The sequence below is a fragment of the Cupressus sempervirens genome, chromosome 9 (genome assembly GCF_028749045.1).
Source record: "Cupressus sempervirens isolate cs-2001-9-10 chromosome 9, ASM2874904v1, whole genome shotgun sequence".
NCBI classification, from domain to species: domain Eukaryota; kingdom Viridiplantae; phylum Streptophyta; class Pinopsida; order Cupressales; family Cupressaceae; genus Cupressus; species Cupressus sempervirens.
In genome coordinates this window covers 34,900,397-34,921,808 of record NC_143126.1, presented here as the reverse complement: position 1 = coordinate 34,921,808, position 21,412 = coordinate 34,900,397, and positions in this window count along the sequence as shown.

The following is a 21,412-nucleotide window of genomic DNA, read 5'->3' as shown; positions in this document are numbered from 1 at the left end:
GATCATAGTGTGCCAAAAAGTGGTGATCTTAAAAATATGTAGTTCTTAAATGCCTCAAAGCATTTCCAAATCTATTCCAACTTTTTTCCCACCCATCATGACACCAAACAAGAAAATCAATACCTTTATAAGACCTAGTACATCTTTGGATACCAACCCTATACGGTCAACTTTAAAAATGTCCTAAAAACTTGTTTTTGACCTATTCTTGTGTGTTTTTTTTACTTGAAACAACTATCTGACAACTTTTTTCTCACCCAAATTTGATGAAACAAAAAGCATTTCTAAACAATGTTGTTAGCTTTCCATAAATGTAATGTTTGTCAAATTATGAGTTCTATAAGTAATTATTACTTTTTTTCTAATGGAGTTGCATATAAAATGTTGATTGATACACTCATAGAAAAACTACTATAACATTCAAATAGTGCAATATTTTTGAAATCCAAAAGATCCATCACACTCTATGCTTCTTCCACTATAAGGAAAAATTAGGAAAATTAGAAAAATAAAATTTTGTAGAGTTTTGAATTAGTTAATGTGATCAGGCATGAGAGTTTTTTTTATTTTGAAAATAATATAGTAAAAAATTCATAAACAATTAATTATTTAGAATAAAAATAGCCAAAAATATGCATCACATATGAGCATGATTCTAGTTCTTATATCTAGAATCTATTGGAAATATAAGAGGAGTAACTGACAAGGGAGGGGTGAATCAATTACCAGAAAAATATAAGCTAGATCCCTTGGATGTCAATAGAACTCTATTGTAACTCAACAAACACATAGGCACTCCATTTACACTAACAAATACTAAAACTAGGTAAACACTTAAATAACTTGGCAAAAGCTTATGATGAGAATCTTAAGTTACTATCTGTAATTGATCCTACTTTAACTTAGTTGCAAACACATAAAAGAAATAGCATGAACACAATTCACACTAGGATTTAATGTGGAAAACCAATTTGGGAAAAACAACCAATTGCAACTAATTACTAATTTTTACTCTTCTAAAGTGACCTTTTTAGGAGCCAACCCTAATAAAAGTTACAAAACACATTATTAGTTGTGATCCTATTAGAGGATTTAATCGCCCTTTTAGGAGTGGTCTTGTTAGAGGTCTTTAGAGAATGCAATAGAAATGACACCTTGTTAGAGGATTTACAAATAGCTATTAAGCCAACTCTATTAAGAGATTTAGACCACTACTATAATGGTTAGAAAGCAACAATGAGATGACCTAATTTTTGATGCAACTAAATTACTATTTATAGATCTCAATTTTGGCTTCTATACTTGATCCTTCCTAATTGAATGTATCTTTTTATCTCAACAAGGATATTTTTTTTATCCTTCTAATTTGCTTCCTCTAAGCATCATAAAATCTTCAATCATGTTTCAGACATTCAATCCTCAACTCGACCTTGTATTTATATCTTACATATTATCAAGTCCGCTTGAATATAACTTAGAATAATTAAAGTTCATCTCATTAGTTGGCTAAAACTAACAAAAAAATTAATTAAACTTAATATAGAAAAATAAGAAAATCCTTTATTACCTAATCTTGCTTAGTAGACACTAACTTAAAAATAATTTTCTTTTGTTAACCAAGTGAATCTAGTTAATACTACATATTCATGAAGTTCCTTTGGTAACCAAGTGAGCTTGGTTAACACTAGTTCCATCCAACATTGTCTTTATTAACCAAGTGAGCTTGGTTAACACTCAACCTTTGTAGACTTTCCTTTGTCACATGAGTGAACTCGGTAGACACTGTCTTCTAAACTAGGCAAACTTTAGAATGCTCAGTAGTACAGGAGACTATCTTCATTGCCTGAGTGAGCTTGGCATACACTAACTAGCAATGATATGACATTTTTTATAACATCCAAGACGACACACAATTAATCAATTGTTTCCAATAATCTCCCTCTTTAGCACTAATGGTGCCTCAAAAATAGTATACTCTATTGAGCTAGTATTACAAGGTGATGGATAAAAGGTATTTAGGAAAATTTCTGAATTTAGTTTTGGTTGATTAGTATTTTTGTCACTAATGCTAAAGGGGGAGATTCTTGACATGTCAATCAAGTTTTTTATTTGTGACACACACTTATTCAAATTGTATATAGCTACCAAGCTCATTGTATAGTTCATAGTGTTTACCAAGTACTTTAGTTGTCACCGAGTTCTATAGTTTCTACTGACTCCTTTGGAAAAATAGTAGTGGTTACCAATTAGTCATAGTTATGGTGAAGATCTGCAGTGTAAATCATGCATCTTAGTGTATGTCGAGTTGACCAGTGCAAGCCAAGTTGTGCAGTGTTCATCGAGTTCACATTGTATGTGATGTGAGTCTAGTGTTAACCAAGTGACTCAATTTATACCAAGCTCGAAGTGATAGTGTTTATGGAATCATACAATGTAAATCAAGAGACTTAGTTTATATGATGAGTTTCATAGTATCTATCGAGTCACCAGTGCAGACTGAGTTCAAGACTACTTGGAAGTGATTAGTATGGACTGAGCCTCTACATCTACAAAGTGCATGATGATGTTGAGCATTGATAATAGATGTCAAGTATCAAACCTCACCAAGTCAGTCTTCAAAACCTGAGTGTCTTCATGTGGGCTGACTTTGTAATATTTGTGTTAACTTGTATTATGGCTGACTTTGTAGTTTGGACAATTGGATTGAAATATATACAATAAATTGTTTTGTATCCAAGGGTGAGTATGGTGAAGATGAAAATGTGAATGAAATTAGAGAAAAATAGGAGTGAATTACAAAGGCTACAATAGTATAAGGAGTAGAAAAGTCATATCTATTACAACAAGGTGATTTGTACTTAAAGGAATCTCATTCAATAAACCAAGTTGCAGATCAAAGATCATCTATTATTTTATCCTAATAGGTGGATCAGTCAAATCCTTTCACAAGGTAGACCTTAAAGTCTTTTGTAAACCTTTTTACCAAGTGCATACTTAATTAAATGTTTGTAAATCCTTTGACAAGGTGGACCTAGTCGTCTTTATTTCTTTCCATGTTCTTGTTGATCTATCTCAGTAATAGCTCAACAAGGTCAAATGACAAGTTGTTCTTTATCACCTTGTATATCGAGTCCACAGATTTCACACGACACACTATTCAACCTACTAGAGCTATAAATCTTATGTGCAGTGAGTTGAATACCAAAATTCAATTCCATATCAAAAACATTGCTAATTTTCATTCCTCTGCCATCCCATTCTACTAGGGTTTTCTTTCCCAAGTCTTCCTAAAATAGGGTTTTTGTCATTTTGGCCTTGGCTAGCATTGGGAGGCCAGTGATTTGATGAATCATCTTCTTTGTTCAAAACTGGTTGTTCCAACCATAATTGGCCATTACGCACCTGATTGTGGATAAACCTAATCCTTTTAACTTGAAATTCATGGGGCATGTGAGGGATATGAGTTAACCATTTGGTTTCTAGGTGTTGGTGCTCAGGTTTCAAATCTTTATTTACACATAGTTGGCCTTGAGAACCATCCATTTCCAATGTACCAATTTCTTGAATAAAACATTTGAAATGAGTGCAAATATTGTTGATTAGAAGTACCTTTGGAGGATTTGAGATTGCACTCCACTTGGATCTAGGGATTTGGCAATTGTAGGAGTGAGCTTAAAATCAAGTGCTTTCCATTCCACTCGATGAACCAACATGTCAGATCCTCTCTTAACCTTATTGCTGGTGGATTCCATCTTCACTTAGTAGGGTTTGACATAATTTGAAAACTTGCACTAAAAATTCTCTCAAATCACTTGGAAACTTTGAAGATCGCACTTTCACAATAGCACTCAAAATTTCATGGTAAGAAGTGATTTTTGATTTCATGCTTTTGCGTAAAATTTTTCCATAAATGCTCAATAAGAAAGATAGATCAACTAACATCATGTTGACAGACTATCATCCACTACGCTTGTATTGAACACTCGACAAAGTCTTCAAGACTTAGTAATCATAAGCATCTATATCACTCTTGACCTTGCTCAGTAAATTATGTGACGCAACCTCACTCGTTAGAGAAGATAACTTGGTAGAAACTTGTACTTGTTGATCCCTTTGTATCTTGAATACTAATTTGGATCATTTTGATCTTTCGATCTAGAATTGTTTTGGATTTCTTCTTTGATAGCATAGTTCCAATTTCTCCTTTGAGAACTCAAGTAGAAATGATAGAGTCACCCATTTCTTGACTAACTTGATCATCATCACTTGGATTTGTATCCTTGATAGACTTAGAAACCCATTGTTGTCTCATTTTTTTACAGATGTTATTAGCTTTTGCCTTTTTCACATATTCAATTCTACCAGTACTCATGTAGTTCTTAGCAAGATGACCAAGTTCTATACAAATGAAACATCTTTAAGTAGTGTCTCCTTTCCTCAATGATGTTTTACTCAATTTATTCCAATGTGTCCAAATTATCCACAATAATGACATCTACACCAGGTGTTTTAGTCCCAACCAAATATTACTTTCACAATTTGCTCTGCTAGATTCAATACCTTGGTTTTGCATTATGATGACTTGTGTCCATGTTTCTTACATTTGTGACATTTGCCTTCAAATCTTGGTTTCTCTTTTCATTCATTAGCCTTATGACCATGCTAATTTCAATTGTAGCATTTTCCATTGAATTTTTCTTTTTCATTGCTCCAACATTTGTTTGATGTATGACCTATCTTACAATAGTGATTGCAAGTAGTTGTTTGATTCTTTTTAGCTCCTTCCTTGGGTGATTTTCCTTCTTCTGTATATCCAATTCTTGTTTTTCCTTTTTTCCTAAAGAGGTTTTTATCATTCAATTTATTCATGTCTACTTGGGATTTCATCATTCTTTCATTGATTTTCTTCTCGGAGTTTAGATCATTCCATAATCTTTCATTGATTTATCTTTCAGTTTTTAGACCATTTCTCATTCTTTCATCGATTTTCCTTTCAAAATTTAGATTATTACTCATTCTTTCATTTTCAAACCTTAGGCTTATGATTTCTTTATTTTCATTAGAGAGCTAATCAATAAGGTTTTCTTTCTAAAGGGATTGGTTCTAAATTCCATTGTTCCTTCCATCTATCTCTTCTTTTATCTTTCTTTTTTGTTCCATGACTTCACATAACCTTACTGACTGAATTTCTTGTTCTCTTCTTAGTTTTCTTACTTCTTCTTACAGGGATCCATTCTTTTCTAGGAGTTCTTTGATTGCTTCATTAGATTCATCTAAGTTGCTTGAATGAAGGTTTTTAATTCTTTCTTCAATGTAGAGATGATCATTCATTTGAATTGCAAGTTCTTTTCTTCCTTTTAGGGATTGAAAGAGTTGTTCCTTTTCTTTCTTGAGTTGGGCAATGGCCACTTCTAAATCTATCTTTTCATTATCAATAGCATTGTCAATTGTGAATATCTCCATAGCCTTGATATTTTCACAAGATGTTAAACTTGCGCCTAAGAACCACAAAGATCTTATACCAATCGTTTGAAATATTCAAGACTAAGCTATGTTACTGAGAGGGGAGGGGTGAATTAGTAACTTCTAAAACTTCAACAATTTCAACTCTTAATCCAACCATTCAATTATCATATAATCCATCACATATAGTCTGATCTAATTGCATGCATAAGAAACTTGAAAATATGAAAGCATTTATAATGCTCTGACACAAGAATTTGGTGACCCAAAAACCTTCCAAATAGAAAGTAAAACTAGGGTGAAGATGATACCCACAAACTTTAGTACTATAGTAAAATTTAGCCTATTAAAGATTAATTGATCACTTCTAATGATCTGCCCTGTTAGGAGCAACAAGGACTACTAGGTCCACCTTATGAAAGGATTTACAAACATACAATTAAGTATGCACTCAGTAAAGCAATTTACAAAAGACTATTATGTCTACCTTGTTAAAGGATTTGATTGATCCACCTATTAGGATGGAATAGTAGATGATCTTTGATCTACAACTTGGTTTATTGAATGAGATTCCTTTAAGTACTAATCAACTTGTTATGATACATATGAATTTTCTACTCCTTATACTATTGTAGCCTTTGTAATTCACTCCTTCTACTTTTCTCTAATTTTATTTAGATTTTCATCATCACCATACTCACCCTTGGATATGAAACAATACATTACATATATATCAATCCAATTTTACAAATTACAAAGTCAACCACAATACAAGTTAACAGAAATATTACAAATTTGGTCCACATGAAGATACTCGGGTTCTAAAGACTGACTCAATGAGGTTCTAATACTTAGCATCCACTATCAATGCTCGACATCATCGTGCACTTGGTAGATGTAGAAGCTTGGTCCATGCTGATCACTTCCAAGTGGTCCTAAACACAATCTGCACTGGTGACTCAATAGATATTGTGAAACTCATCATATAAACTGAGTCTATTGATTTATATTGTATGAATTAGTAAACACTATCACTTCGAGCTTGATATAAATTCAGTCACTTGGTTAACATTGAGAAGCTTAGTTAACACTAGACTCGCATCAAATACACTATGAACTTGGTGAACATTGCATAGCTTGGCTTGCACTAGTAAGCTTGGCATACCTAAGATGCATAGTTTACACTAATAATCTTCACTATAACTGTGACTACTCCATAACCACTAAGATTTGTCCAAATGACTCAATAAAAACTATAGAACTCGATGACAACTACAATACATAGCAAGCACTACATGAATTGTATAATGAACTCGATAGCTATATACAATCTGAATAAGTGTGTGTCACTAATAACAAACTTGACTAATATGTCAACAATATCCCCCTTTGTCATTAGTGAGAAAAACACTTATCAACCATAATTGACTTCAAAAAGTTTCTAAATACCTTTTATCCATCACCTTGTAATACTAGGTCAATAGAGTATACAATTTTTGAGATTTTTCAAAATTAATTTTGTAAGTGATATATCTATACATGGTAAGGTTCTTTTATACAGTATAATGTACATCTTCTTGCTATGTACAATATATCTTTGTACATGTCTTACCGCCCCATTAATTTTTCAACTTATTGCATGGTCTCCCCCATAACATATGTCTTTCTCCAATATATCTTTTCTCCCCCTTTTTGACATTAATGTCAAAGATTTATTCTATTTATTTACATAGTAGCACCAAAATGAGATAGAAGATCTAAATGTACCTTGAGAATGATCACCAAGGTCTTATCCCAATTGCCTTGCAATATCTTGCATGTGTGAAGTGCAATTTGGACTTTTGCTAATAATTCTATCATATGATCCTCAATGGAGAAATTATTATCATGGGTGAGATTTTTTGAATGTACAATTTGTTTCTGTAGTGTATCTATGATGGGAAGAATCATAATTTGTATATCTGTCAATGTGGATCTAATCCTTGCTTCTTCTCTAAGTACTTTTGCTTGCATACCTAAGAAAAAACTTATCCTTTAAAAATGTGCAGAGCTTGAACTAGGGTCAAGTTTCAGCTGCTGAACACTAGCTTTCAAATCTCCATCCCAGGCAACACAACATGTCATAATATAATAAAAATTTTAAAGCAAGAATAAAGTAAGGAACATATCCTTACTTTCATTTTGATTCTCATCCATATGAACTCAACTTCCTTTATTAGTGTGTACTCCCTCTACCTTTAGTTCCTTCCCTTGTTAGCAAAACTCTACCTTTAACATCTTCTTCTGATAGAAAACTCTCCCTCTTTGATATTGGACTATGTTCTTCCTCATTAACATCAACAAAAAAAATCTCTTTTGATATGACAGCCAAACTCTCTCTCTTTGACATCTCATGCCAAATACAATATTCAGTGAGTATCAATGTACATCATGTATTGATTCATTTGTAATATTCCCTTGTCAATACAACATCAACTTATTGATCTTTAGCATGCTCTGGTTGATGCATCACTAAACTTATTTTAGTGAGCTTGAGATAGGAGAATGACCCCTAACTTACCTCTGAGATACATAAATGCATCCTTAGGTAATTGGTTAGTAAATATATCTATAATTTGTTCTTTAGTATTCACATATTCCAATCTTACCTCTTTATCTTGTACTAATTCTCTCAAAAAATGATCTTTTGTAGAAATGTGTTTTATTTTGGTATGCATCACTAGATCTATTGACATATTAATTGCCCTAGTGTTATCATAGTATATAACCACTAGATCCTTGATCTTTATCTTCATACCTACCAACAACTGCTTAAACCAAATAATATTTGAAAAATTAACTACTGTTGCTACATATTCTACCTCTATTGTGAACTAAGAAATACAAATTTTTTTCTTGCTTGTCCAAGACACTAGTCTTTTACCAAGAAAGAATGCCCCACCATTGGTGTTCTTTCTATCATTAACACTTGAAGCACAATCAGCATCTGTGAACACTTTCAAATCTAAATTGCCTCCTCTTTGTACCAAAAACTAGTCTCTAGTACCTTTCAGATATCTCATGATTCTTTTGATTGCCATCATGTGATTTTCCTTGAGATTTGTTGAGAATCTTTCCACTATACGAACTACTAATGTAATATCAGTCCTTGTATGTACTACATATTATAACTTTTCAATCATTGATCCATATGTAGTCTGATCTACCTCTTTGGAATCATCATTTTTGGAAAGCTTATGTCTAGTAGACATAGGAGTTCCAACTAGTCTTGAATCTTCCATTCAAAATTTCTTTAGTAACTCCTTGATATATTTAGATTGAGTAATGCAAATACCATTTATTTTTTCGTTGGATCTGCAATCCAACAAAGAATTTAATTACTCCAAACATAGACATCTCAAATTCTTTCCTGATTTCTTTTGAAAATGTCTTGCACAAGTCATCATTTTCTATAAATAAAGTATCATCCATGAATATTTTTTCCAACACAATCTTCTTATCTGGGCCTTCTTTAATATACAAACTACTGTTATCATTTGTTCTTTGAAAACCAATCTTTATCAAGTAGTTATGAAGTCTTTCATTACCAAGCTCTAGGAGATTTCTTGAGACCATACAATGCTTTGTGTAATTTGTAGACCATATCTCTTTTGCTGGGATCTACAAAACCTTTAGGTTGTTCTATGTAGACTTCCTCATCAACAATTCCATTTAGGAATACATATTTTACATCTATTTGATAAACTTTAAATCCTCTATGAGCTACATATGCTGGTAAAGTTCTAACACCTTCTAATCTTGCAACAGGAGAAAAAGTTTCACCATAATCAATACCTTCTTCTTGAGAATAACCTTTACATAGTAACCTTACTTTGTTTCCAAAAACTTCTCCATCTTCATTTAGCTTATTTTTTAATACCCACTTTTTTCCAATTACATTTTTACCCTTAGGTCTAGGAATGAGAGTTGAAGTTTTATTCTTCTCTATTTGTTCTATTTCCTCATTCATTTCTTCAATCCAACTTTCATTAACTAAAGCATCTTTAACATTTCTAGGTTCACATTCAGCAAGAAAACATGTACATTTCAATTTATTTCTTGTAATTGTTCCATCTAACTTGTCTCTAATGATCTAATCAGGTGCATGATGCTTTCTGACATCTCTTTGTAACATAGGTACTTTGGACTTGGATTTTGTTTCACTAACCTCTTCATGACCTTCTATATTAAGCTTAAGTCCCACTATCTATAACTCGGGTCCATCAGACTCAGATTTCTCTAGCAACAACTTGGTAGGTTCTGACTGCAACTCAGATCCTTCAGATTATGACTCAGGTTGCACTAGTTGCAAGTTGATAGTTTTTGAAGATTTTGGTGACTTGGGAGGTGAAGCTTTTTGACTTATAGATATATTTTCAATGTATCATGTTCATAGTAAACAAATATTTTATAATCCTTAGGTTCTTTTCTTCTTTCTTGTTCACTCTTTTATGCAAACTCATGAATTCTCACATGTGCACTTTCTTTGGTTTTATGAGTAGACTAATTCATACATTTGCATGCTTCACTTCTGCAGGAGTATCCTAGGAATATGCCTTCATCACCTTTGACATAAAATTTACCTTTCCTAGATTCTTTCAAGATATCACATTTTCTACCAAATACTTTCAAGTAACTTACATTAGGTTTGTGGTCATACCATAGTTCATACGGAGTTTGATTTTAGTCTTGCTTTAGCTATACTCTGTTCAAGATATGCACTGTAGTATTGATTGCTTCCTTTTAGTATTTGATTGCAACACTCTTTTATGTCATCAATGTTCTTGTACAATCCATTATGGATCTGTTCCTTATTTCAGCTATACCATTTTTTTGAGGTGTAGCAGAGGTTGATACCTATCTCTTAATTCCTTTTTCAATGCAGAATTCATTGTGTAGTGCCTGAGCCTGGTTCACATTTTGTTATCATTGCTGAACTCTTTTAGAGCTAGTTTCATGTTGATGGTTAGCAGCATTGTTATGAGATTATTAGATATTGTGCTATGGATTCAGTTTAATATGTGATGAGATTACTTAGATTTTGCATTTCATGTATGCATGATGATTATATTCAGTGTTTGCAGTTATTAATGATGATTAGTAAGATGATTTATTATCATATGTGTTTTCTTATGGATACTTACCCCATACTTGCATGTGTATGGTGTGCGTGTTTGCTTTGAGTGTTTGCTTTTGTATGGCGTGCCTGATGTGGTTAAGGAAGGGACTCGTAGTCACCTGCTAGTCAGGATCTACACGATGCACCACTTCCTGCCATTGCCTATTTAGTTTAGTATATATATTGTGCTTGTACATGCATGATTTTTATGCAAGTTCCAGGTACCGGGTATCGACTTTCCTGAATTGCCAAGATGAGCGTACCCTATCACATTATCTCAATGATAAGAGAGGAGAGATAAATTCTCAAGTCCATATCCCAACCCTTTAAGCCATTTGCCCTAATTGAAAATTAGGACAAGTATCCGAGTTGAGTACCCTCTGAATGCGTCAGATGACATAATTCGTGATTTAAACCCTTAGTTTGATTTTGTATGTATTTTGGCTATGATGAGATTTCATATTTTTACCTTATGAGTTTTTGATGTATTTTCTATTAATTAAGCCTAATTAAAAGATTTAATTAATGGTTTAATTTAATGGAAAATTAATATGATATTTTAATATTTATTTTATTTAATTAATTGAAAATTTAATTAAATAAAATAATTAAATTTGAAAATAAAAGTTTAAAGTTTAAATTTGGAATGTGACATTATTTATTTTAATAATAATATATTTGGAGTTCATTTTTAAATAAATGACTAAATAAAATTATTATTAAAGCTAATAAATATTTTAGCAATAAAGTTTTAAAAATGAAATTTAAAAGTGGAAAATATATTTAAATTAATACAAGATTCTAGATTTCATGTGACCAAAATATAAATATATTAAGATTGAAAAGTGGAATTATTAAAGTTAGTGCATGAGATTTAATAAATAAATAAATTAGAATTGGAAAGCGTAAAGTAAATATTATATTAATTAATGTGCATTATTTTAATATTTGTTCACATAGGAGTTGGCAAATTCTCGAGAGTTGTCATGTAGACAACACAGGGGTTTGCACTCTAAGAATGCACAAGTTGTCTACACTTAGAAGTTAGCATTTTATTTGAGCACATGGTGTCTACAACCTTAAGACTCATCTAGAAGGTTGGAGAAGGCCCATGCTTGGTTGTCATGCTTATCTTCTAGTTGTTTCTAGAGACACTCTCGATGCATCTTAAAGGCCTTTAAATAGAGGCTCTCTTAGTGTGTTTTGACAAGCTTAATGGAAGATACAAGCTACAAACTACAAGTTTCAAGCTAAAAATGGAAGCTTCAAGCTTACATGCTCATATTCTTCTTCATGCTCATATGCTCCTTTATGCTCATATGTTTCTACATGCTCATATATTTTTACATGCTCATATACTTCTATATGCTTCCATGCTTCTTCTAGCACTTCTAGTCACTTGGAAGATTCGGTTGGCTTGGATCTTGAAGGAATTGTGAATGATGGAGAAGGAAAGGATTTTTTATAGATTTCTAATGCATGGTGGATTAGCATCAGTGTCTAAGTGCACTCGTGATATTCACATATTCTCTTTGCACTATTTCTCTTCCTGTCTTCATCGTGTCTGTTATATGTGTCTGAATACTCTCTATGATCGAATCTAGAATTTGAAATTAGAATCTACATATGCTATTTGGTTGAGAAGAAAATAATAAAAAACCCTATATCCTATTGAGGAGGAAATTAAATCTTAAACGGGTTTGAGTTCGAATTTATATTATGAAATTAGATAGACAATATTTGAAATTAAAATAGAAATTCTAAGTTGAAAATTTGAATAGTAAGATGTAATCTTTCTATCAAATTATATTTTCAAATGTGTATGGACAAACCTATTAGATAGATGAATGGGTAAATTTAGAGAACAATTATTTTAAGAGGAAATTCTTAATTTATCACAAATAGTCATGTTGCTGCCTCTTGGATAGACCCGAATTCAATCATTCATAACTTTTTATCATGATCAAATTTATTTGATTTCTCTTGTCAGAATTGGCGCAACTTCGCCCTCTCCAACATATTACAATTTCAGCCCAATCCAATGGTTCATTAGGGAGATATGGCCGTCATACTGAGACTATTTTATTCAAGGACAGATATTTCTGCATTCCCGATAACCAAGAGTTCTTTATGCCTAAACTTCACAAAAATAATATATCAAGGCAATATAATTAGAATTTAATAATTATTTAATTAGTCTAAGACTATAAGAATGTTCTAAATGAATTAATGAAGATTTTCAATGGAAAGTTTGTAGATAGAGCTGATGGATAGAGATATTGAATTCAATAGAGAATGGATGACTTTTAATATTAATTATTTAATGTATATCAAATATTATTTAATTTACATTAAATAATTTAAGAATTGACAATTTGAAATGAAGAGAATGTAATGGTAATGGATTAATTGACATGGAGTTATAATATTATTATAAGTAGAATTGTTATGTTATGTATTATTAGATAACTTGTCGATTTACCTTAATGGTGTTAAGAGTTAGTCAAATATTAACTAATGAATATATGGCAGGATTCTATAGATCAAGTAATTATATTTTGATGAGGTCATTAATGTTTTTAAAAACTAGCAAACTATTAATAAATAATAGTTTGATTAGTTATCAATCAATACGATTAGAGTTAATCTAGTGGAAATTATTTAACAATTAAAGTTTTGTAAAAGATATTAGTTTTTGGTTTGAAGTATGATTGATTTTTAATCAATTAATATTCATTGAGTTGTCAATATAATTATATTATGCGATTGAGATTTATCTTGAAATGACTATCATTAATACGAATAAATTAAGGAAACATTAGTATTCATAAAAAATGATGAATGTGATCTATTAATAAGATTCCCAATATAGCTTATCATTAAATATTAGGAAGTTATTATTTTTGAACTATGAACATGAATGTTTGTGCATGGCTGACTTTTAGTTATTAGTCAACTAATATTCATTGGGTTGATGGTTTGGTTGTGAAATTATTAAATCAATTAACTAGAGTTAATTGGATTTAATCAATAATTAAGGTATGTAATGGAGATTTAATTGATATAATTCTTTTAACGAGATTGTAGATTATCTATATCAAAGTTGATAAGTCTTATGACTTGAATTATGACTTTAGTTATTATATGGTTGTCAACGATGATAACGATTAAATTAAAAGACTCAAACTTTAATAATACTTAATTAAGTTTCTAATTGAAAACTATTAGAAAGTAATAGGTCATGGATGGTGTACCTATGTTAATTGATTGATTAAATTTATCATTTTAATAAAGTTATAATATTCTTATTCGAAGATTGATAATTGGCTCTCATAATATAAAAATTAATGATCCTTCATTTATGGTGAAAAGTTCAAGTAACATTAAAGAAGAGTTAATCAATTAGAATATGGATCATAGTTAAATAAAGAGAACAAGTTGATTAAGGGTCAATGATGATCAGTTTAATGAGTAAATAATTATCCTTAAGTTATTCTTAGGATAATGCTATCGGGGAACAAATGGGTTGACTTGTAGGTCAAATGATGAAACTTAAGACACTTGAAGTATATTTGCAAACAGAAATCTGGAAACCTCTACACTTAACTCATTCATGTGATATTAGTAAACCAAAACATGTGTCTACATCGTGTATTTTCTATGCTTCTTATTTTGGATTTTTGGGTTGACTAGTGTTGACCAGTCCTAGGTTGTGACCAGAGGTTAGGGGGTTATGAGATATGATGGCATGTTGATCTTATTTGGTCTCGATCTTTATAAGACCAAACATGGTTATGTGATCGTGTGCTCTATGAAATGTTTGTATTTACTGATTGTTATTGTTCATCAGTCTTCATGTGTGAAGCTGAGATGTATGTGTATGAGACACTTCAGCTAATTATTTTTGGAGCCATCGATTAGTTATCCTTGGATTATTTTTCAGTCGCCATGATGGGACTAAAATGTGGATTTATTTCTTGATGATGTCATGTTGTGACATGTTTGACTCAACCATTTTGGAGTCTTCGATCAGTATGATTTTGAGATATTCTTGGTTGCTTGATGAGAACCAATGGATATGGTGATTTATTTTGAGATATATTTTGCTTATTGAGAACTAATGATTATTTTTTATTATCAGTGATGCCTTCAGTTGCCAATAGAGAACTGTTGTGATCATGATTTTCTATGGATGCTTTTTCAGATGCTCATAGAGATTTGATGATTCTTATCTTGGAGATTTGATGGTTGTTATTATGGATATTTGATGCTTTTATCATAGATATTTGATGATTCTTTTTATGGATTATTTTTTGGATTTTCTTTATAGTCGCTTGTACAAGAATGTGGTGATTTTATGATTCCATGAGCTTAGGGTAGGTAATATACTTGTAGTGTTGGGAAGTGGCTTGCAATGGGGGCCAGGGCCCTAAGTGGCTGCCAAGGTAACTCATTGTAAGTTTGGTTAATAAGTGATAAAATTTACACACTAAATGGAGATTAAATGAACCTAAAAAGATAATTATTTTGATGTTCTCGCCCATGCCTTGAGTGCTTGTACAGGCTAGGATGGGAGTAGTGAGAACGCATGGTTGCGACTATGCATTTCGTAATATGCCTCGTCAGTATGAGAGGATACTAGTGGCCCAATGAGATGAGTATGGACCTGTGGAGTTTAGCTAACTTCCAGGGTAACTTGTACATGATAATTGCGATGACATTTTCTCGCTTGCAAAGTAGGTTCCGTACATGTCATTATGTGCCTTTGGGATTAGATGTCAAATTTTGCGTTTGGAACCCTTGAATTAGTATACTTTTAGCATTCCTGGACTTATAGAGATTTATGCTATGTGGTTTTGATAGCCTATTTTGGACTTGAGATTATCTCCTTAGCATGGTGGGAGTGGACCACTTAGGTTCCACACGGTCAGGTGGTAGTGTATTTTCCACTCTTATCATTTGAGATCCGTCTGAGACACCGCGGCTAATGCTTTCTTGGTTGGTATTTATCTTCATTATGATCTTGAAGCATTATGATAGATGTTATACCTTATGGTGGATGTATTTATTGGTATGTTTCTGATATTGATGATTTGCATATGTTAGATGATGGTATCCTATGCTTTACTTTTCATGTTAGTAGGATGTTTTAAGAGTGACATTCCTACTATGATAATACGTATGATCTCTTTGGTTCTTTGGAATGTTATGCACAGAGGGATGGCTAAGATCCATGTTGGTCTAATGATGCTATTTACGGTTGGAAGGAATCATTCACTTAGTTATTTATGTTTGTGATTTATGGTTATCTCTTATGATGGATGTTTATATCTTTTGCGATGATGTATCATGTATAGTTTATGGTTTCATTATGTTATTGCATCATGGATTAGAATTAGATGATGATATACTTAATTTCACTTATGTATATTCTTTTACCCTTTTCATACCTTGTAACATGTATAGTGGATGATTGAGTTAAACTAAAATATAATTACAAAAGGACACTTGTATATTGTTTATGAACATTGGATGTATCATTGTTATTTCATAAGGATGTGATGTTAGATGATTAGTTATGTTAGATGTAATTCAACATTAAGCAATCCTTAAAGAATGTAATCTGTTATATTATGTTATGTGTACTTTTATTCGAATTATTTATATTGCTTCCACAAGTGTTGTGAATGGTTTATATTTCATGTTAAAAAAAAAATTTGTTTGGCAAACTTAGTGTAATTCTTTGGATCCCTTGACGGGGCATTACATTTGATATCAGAGCCTGAGTTTCAACATTGGGAGCTCTGGGTATATTTGAATACCACTAGTTGTCAACTAGTTGAACAAAGCGAAAACTTTAAACTATGATATGTATCCCCTTCAAACTAAAAACATGAAACTAGGTGAACTAAAACAGAACCTAAACTATTACTTGCATATTTTTCATACTTCAACACTAGTTTTTAAAACGGAAAATTATACTAAACTTAAACATGGGAAAAATTGAAAATTGAAACTCATTCTAGTTGCAAAACATGTATCTTTTATCTATGTTCTAAGGTAGTAAACCTTTGTTTATCTTTGCAAGCATTAAGTTGATCTTGTCTAGAATGTATTAAGGGATCTATTTTAGTAGTTGTTAAAAGAATGAATGTTGGATCGATATGATTTTTGATTTACCATTAAACTAGAATCATATTGCTCTAAAGGTGTTGTAATATCCTCAATGGTATCATGTTTCTCTACAGGAGGAAAAGGGATCTATGGGACCCACATAGTGAGTATCTTAGTTTTTCATTCTTGTAGTCTTCTAGGAGTAAGCCTAATCCTGGGGGGGTGGCTGTAGTGCTTGAACCTAGTTCGCATTTTGTTATCATTGCTGAACTCTTTTAGAGCTAGTTTCATATTGATGGTTAGCAGCATTGTTATGAGATTGTCAGATATTGTGCTATGGATTCAATTTATTATGTGATGAGATTACTTAAATTTTGCATTTCATGTATGCATGATGATTATTAAGATGATTTATTATCATATGTGTTTTCTTATGGATACTTACCCCATACTTGCATGTGTATGGTGTGCGTGTTTTCTTTGAGTGTTTGCTTTTGTATGGCGTGCCTGATGTGGTTAAGGAAGGGACTCGTAGTCACCTACTAGTCAGGATCTACACGATGCACCACTTCCTGCCATTGCCTATTTAGTTTAGTATATATATTGTGCTTGTACATGCATGATTTTTATGTAGGTTGCAGGTACCGAGTATCAACTTTCCTGAAATGCCAAGATGAGCGTACCCTATCACATTATCTCAATGATAAGAGAGGAGAGATAAATTCTCAAGTCCATATCCCAACCCTTTAAGCCATTTGCCCTAATTGAAAATTAGGACAAGTATCCGAGTTGAGTACCCTCTGAATGCGTCAGATGACATAATTCGTGATTTAAACCCTTAGTTTGATTTTGTATGTATTTTGGCTATGATGAGATTTCATATTTTTACCTTATGAGTTTTTGATGTATTTTCTATTAATTAAGCCTAATTAAAAGATTTAATTAATGGTTTAATTTAATGGAAAATTAATATGATATTTTAATATTTATTTTATTTAATTAATTGAAAATTTAATTAAATAAAATAATTAAATTTGAAAATAAAAGTTTAAAGTTTAAATTTGGAATGTGACATTATTTATTTTAATAATAATATATTTGGAGTTCATTTTTTAATAAATGACTAAATAATATTATTATTAAAGCTAATAAATATTTTAGCAATAAAGTTTTAAAAATGAAATTTAAAAGTGGAAAATATATTTAAATTAATACAAGATTCTAGATTTCATGTGACCAAAATATAAATATATTAAGATTGAAAAGTGGAATTATTAAAGTTAGTGCATGAGATTTAATAAATAAATAAATTAGAATTGGAAAGCGTAAAGTAAATATTATATTAATTAATGTGCATTATTTTAATATTTGTTCACATAGGAGTTGGCAAATTCTCGAGAGTTGTCATGTAGACAACACAGGGGTTTGCACTCTAAGAATGCACAAGTTGTCTACACTTAGAAGTTAGCATTTTATTTGAGCACATGGTGTCTACAACCTTAAGACTCATCTAGAAGGTTGGAGAAGACCCATGCTTGGCTGTCATGTTTATCTTCTAATTGTTTCTAGAGACACTCTAGATGCATCTTAAAGGCCTTTAAATAGAGGCTCTCCTAGTGTGTTTTTACAAGCTTAATGGAAGCTACAAGCTTCAAGCTTACATGCTCATATTCTTCTTCATGCTCATATGCTCCTTTATGCTCATATGTTTCTACATGCTCATATATTTTTACATGCTCATATGCTTCTATATGCTTCCATGCTTCTTCTAGCACTTCTAGTCACTTGGAGGATTCGGTTGGCTTGGATCTTGGAGGAATTGCGAATGATGGAGAAGGAAGAGATTTTTTATTGATTTCTAAGGCATCGTGGATTAGCATCAGTGTCCAGGTGCACTCATGATATTTACATATTCTCTTTGCACTATTTCTCTTCCTGTCTTCATCGTGTCTACTATATGTGTCTGAATACTCTCTATGATTGAATCTAGAATTTTAAATTAGAATCTAAATATGCTATTTGGTTAAGAAGAAAACAATAGAAAACCCTAGATCCTATTGAGGAGGAAATTAGATCTTAATCGAGTTTGGGTTCGAATTTATATTGTAAAATTAGATAGACAAGATTTGAAATTAAAATAGAAATTCTAAGTTGAAAATTTGAATGGTTAGATGTAATCTTTCTATAAAATTATATTTTCAGATCTGTATGGACAAACCTATTAGATGGATGAATGGGTAAATTTAGAGAACAATTATTTTAAGAGGAAATTCTTAATTCATCACAAATAGTCTTGTCGCTGCCCCTTGGATAGACCCAAATTCAGTCATTCATAACTTTTTATCATGATCAATTTTATTCGATCGCTTCAACCAGAATTGGTGCAACTTGGCCCTCTCTAACATATTTCAATTTCAGCCCGATCCAATGGTTCATTAGGGAGATATGGCTGTCGTACTGAGACTATTTTATTCAAGGATAGATATTTCTCCATTTCCTATAACCAAGAGTTCTTTATGCTTAAACTTCACAAAAATAATATATCAAAACAATATAATTAGAATTTAATAATTTTTTAATTAGTCTAAAGAGTAGTAAGAATGTTCTAAATGAATTAATGGAGATTTTTAATGGAAAGTTTGTAGATAGAGCTGATGGATAGAGATATTGAATTCAATAGAGAATGGATGACTTTTAATATTAATTATTTAATGTATATTAAATATTATTTAATATGTATTAAATATTATTTAATATATATTAAATAATTTAAGAAATGACAATTTTAAATGAAGAGAATGTAATGGTAATGGATTAATTGACATGGAGTTATAATATTACTATAAGTAGGATTTTTATGTTATGTATTATTAGATAACTTGTCGATTTACCTTAATGGTGTTAAGAGTTAGACAAATATTAACTAATGAGTATATGGAAGGATTCTATAGATTGAGTAATTATAGTTTGATGAGTTCATTAATGTTTGTAAGGACTAGCAAACTATTAATAAATAATGGTTTGATTAGTTATCAATAAATACAATTACAGTTAATCTAGTGGAGATTATTTAATGATTAAAGTTTTGTAGAGGATATTAGTTTTTGGTTTGAAGTATGATTGATTTTTAATCAACTAATATTCATTGAGTTGTCAATATAATTATATTATGCCATTGAGTTTTATCTTGAAATGACTATCATTAATATGAATAAATTAAGGAAAACATTAGTATTCATAAAGAATGATGAGTGTGATCTATTAATAAGATTCCCAGTATAGCTTATCATTAAATATTAGAAAGTTATTATTATTGAACTATGAAGATGAATGTTTGTGTATGGCTGGCTTTTAGTTATTATTCAACTAATATTCATTGGGTTGATGGTTTGGTTGTGAAATTATTAAATCAATTAACTAGAGTTAATTGGATTTAATCAATAATTAAGTTATGTAATGGACATTTAATTGATATAATTATTTTAACGAGATTGTAGATTATCTATATCGAAGTTGATAAGTCTTATGACTTGCATTATGACTTTAGATATTATATGGTTGTCAATGATGATAAAGATTAAATTAAAAGACTCATACTTTAGTAATACTTAATTAAGTTTCTAATTGAAAACTATTAGAACATAATAGGTCATGGATGGTGTACCTATGTTAATTGATTGATTAAATTGATCATTTTAATAAGGTTATAATATTCTTATTCGAAGATTGATAATTGGCTCTCATAATATAACGATTAATGATCCTTGATTTATGGTGAAAAGTTCAAGTAACATTAAAGAAGAGTTAATCAATTACAATATGGATCATAGTTAAATAAAGAGAACAAGTTGATTAAGGGTTAATGATGATCAATTTAATGAGTAAATAATTATCCTTAAGTTATTCTTTGGATAATGCTATCAGGGAACAAATGGGTTGACTTGTAGGCCAACTGATGAAACTTAAAACACTTGAAGTATATTTGCAAACAAAAATCTAGAAACCTTTACACTTAACTCATTCATGTGATATTATTCAACCAAAACATTTGTCTACATCGTGTATTTTCTATGCTTCTTATTTTGGATTTTTGGGTTGACTAGTGTTGAGCAATCCTAGGTTGTGACCAGAGGTTCAGGGGTTATTAGATATGATGACATGTTGATCTTATTTGGTCTCGATCTTTATAAGCCCAAACATGGTTATGTGATCGTGTTCTCTATGAAATGTTTGTATTTACTGATTGTTATTGTTCATCAGTCTTCATGTGTGAAGCTGAGATGTATGTGTATGAGACACATGAGCTAATCATTTTTGGAGTCATCGATTAGTTATCCTTGGATTATTTTCTAGTCGCCATGATGGGACTGAAATGTGGATTTATTTCTTGATGATGTCATGTTGTGACATGTTTGACTCAACTATTTTGGAGACTTCAATCAGTATGATTTTGAGATATTCTTGGTTGCTTGATGAGAACAAATAGATATGGTGATTTATTTTGAGATATATTTTGGTTATTAAGAACCAATGATTATTTTTTATTATCAGTGATGCCTTCAGTTTTCAATAGAGAACTATTGTGATCATGATTTTCTATGGATTCTTTTCCAGATGCTCATGGAGATTTGATGATTCTTATCTTGGAGATTTGATGATTCTTATTATGGATATTTG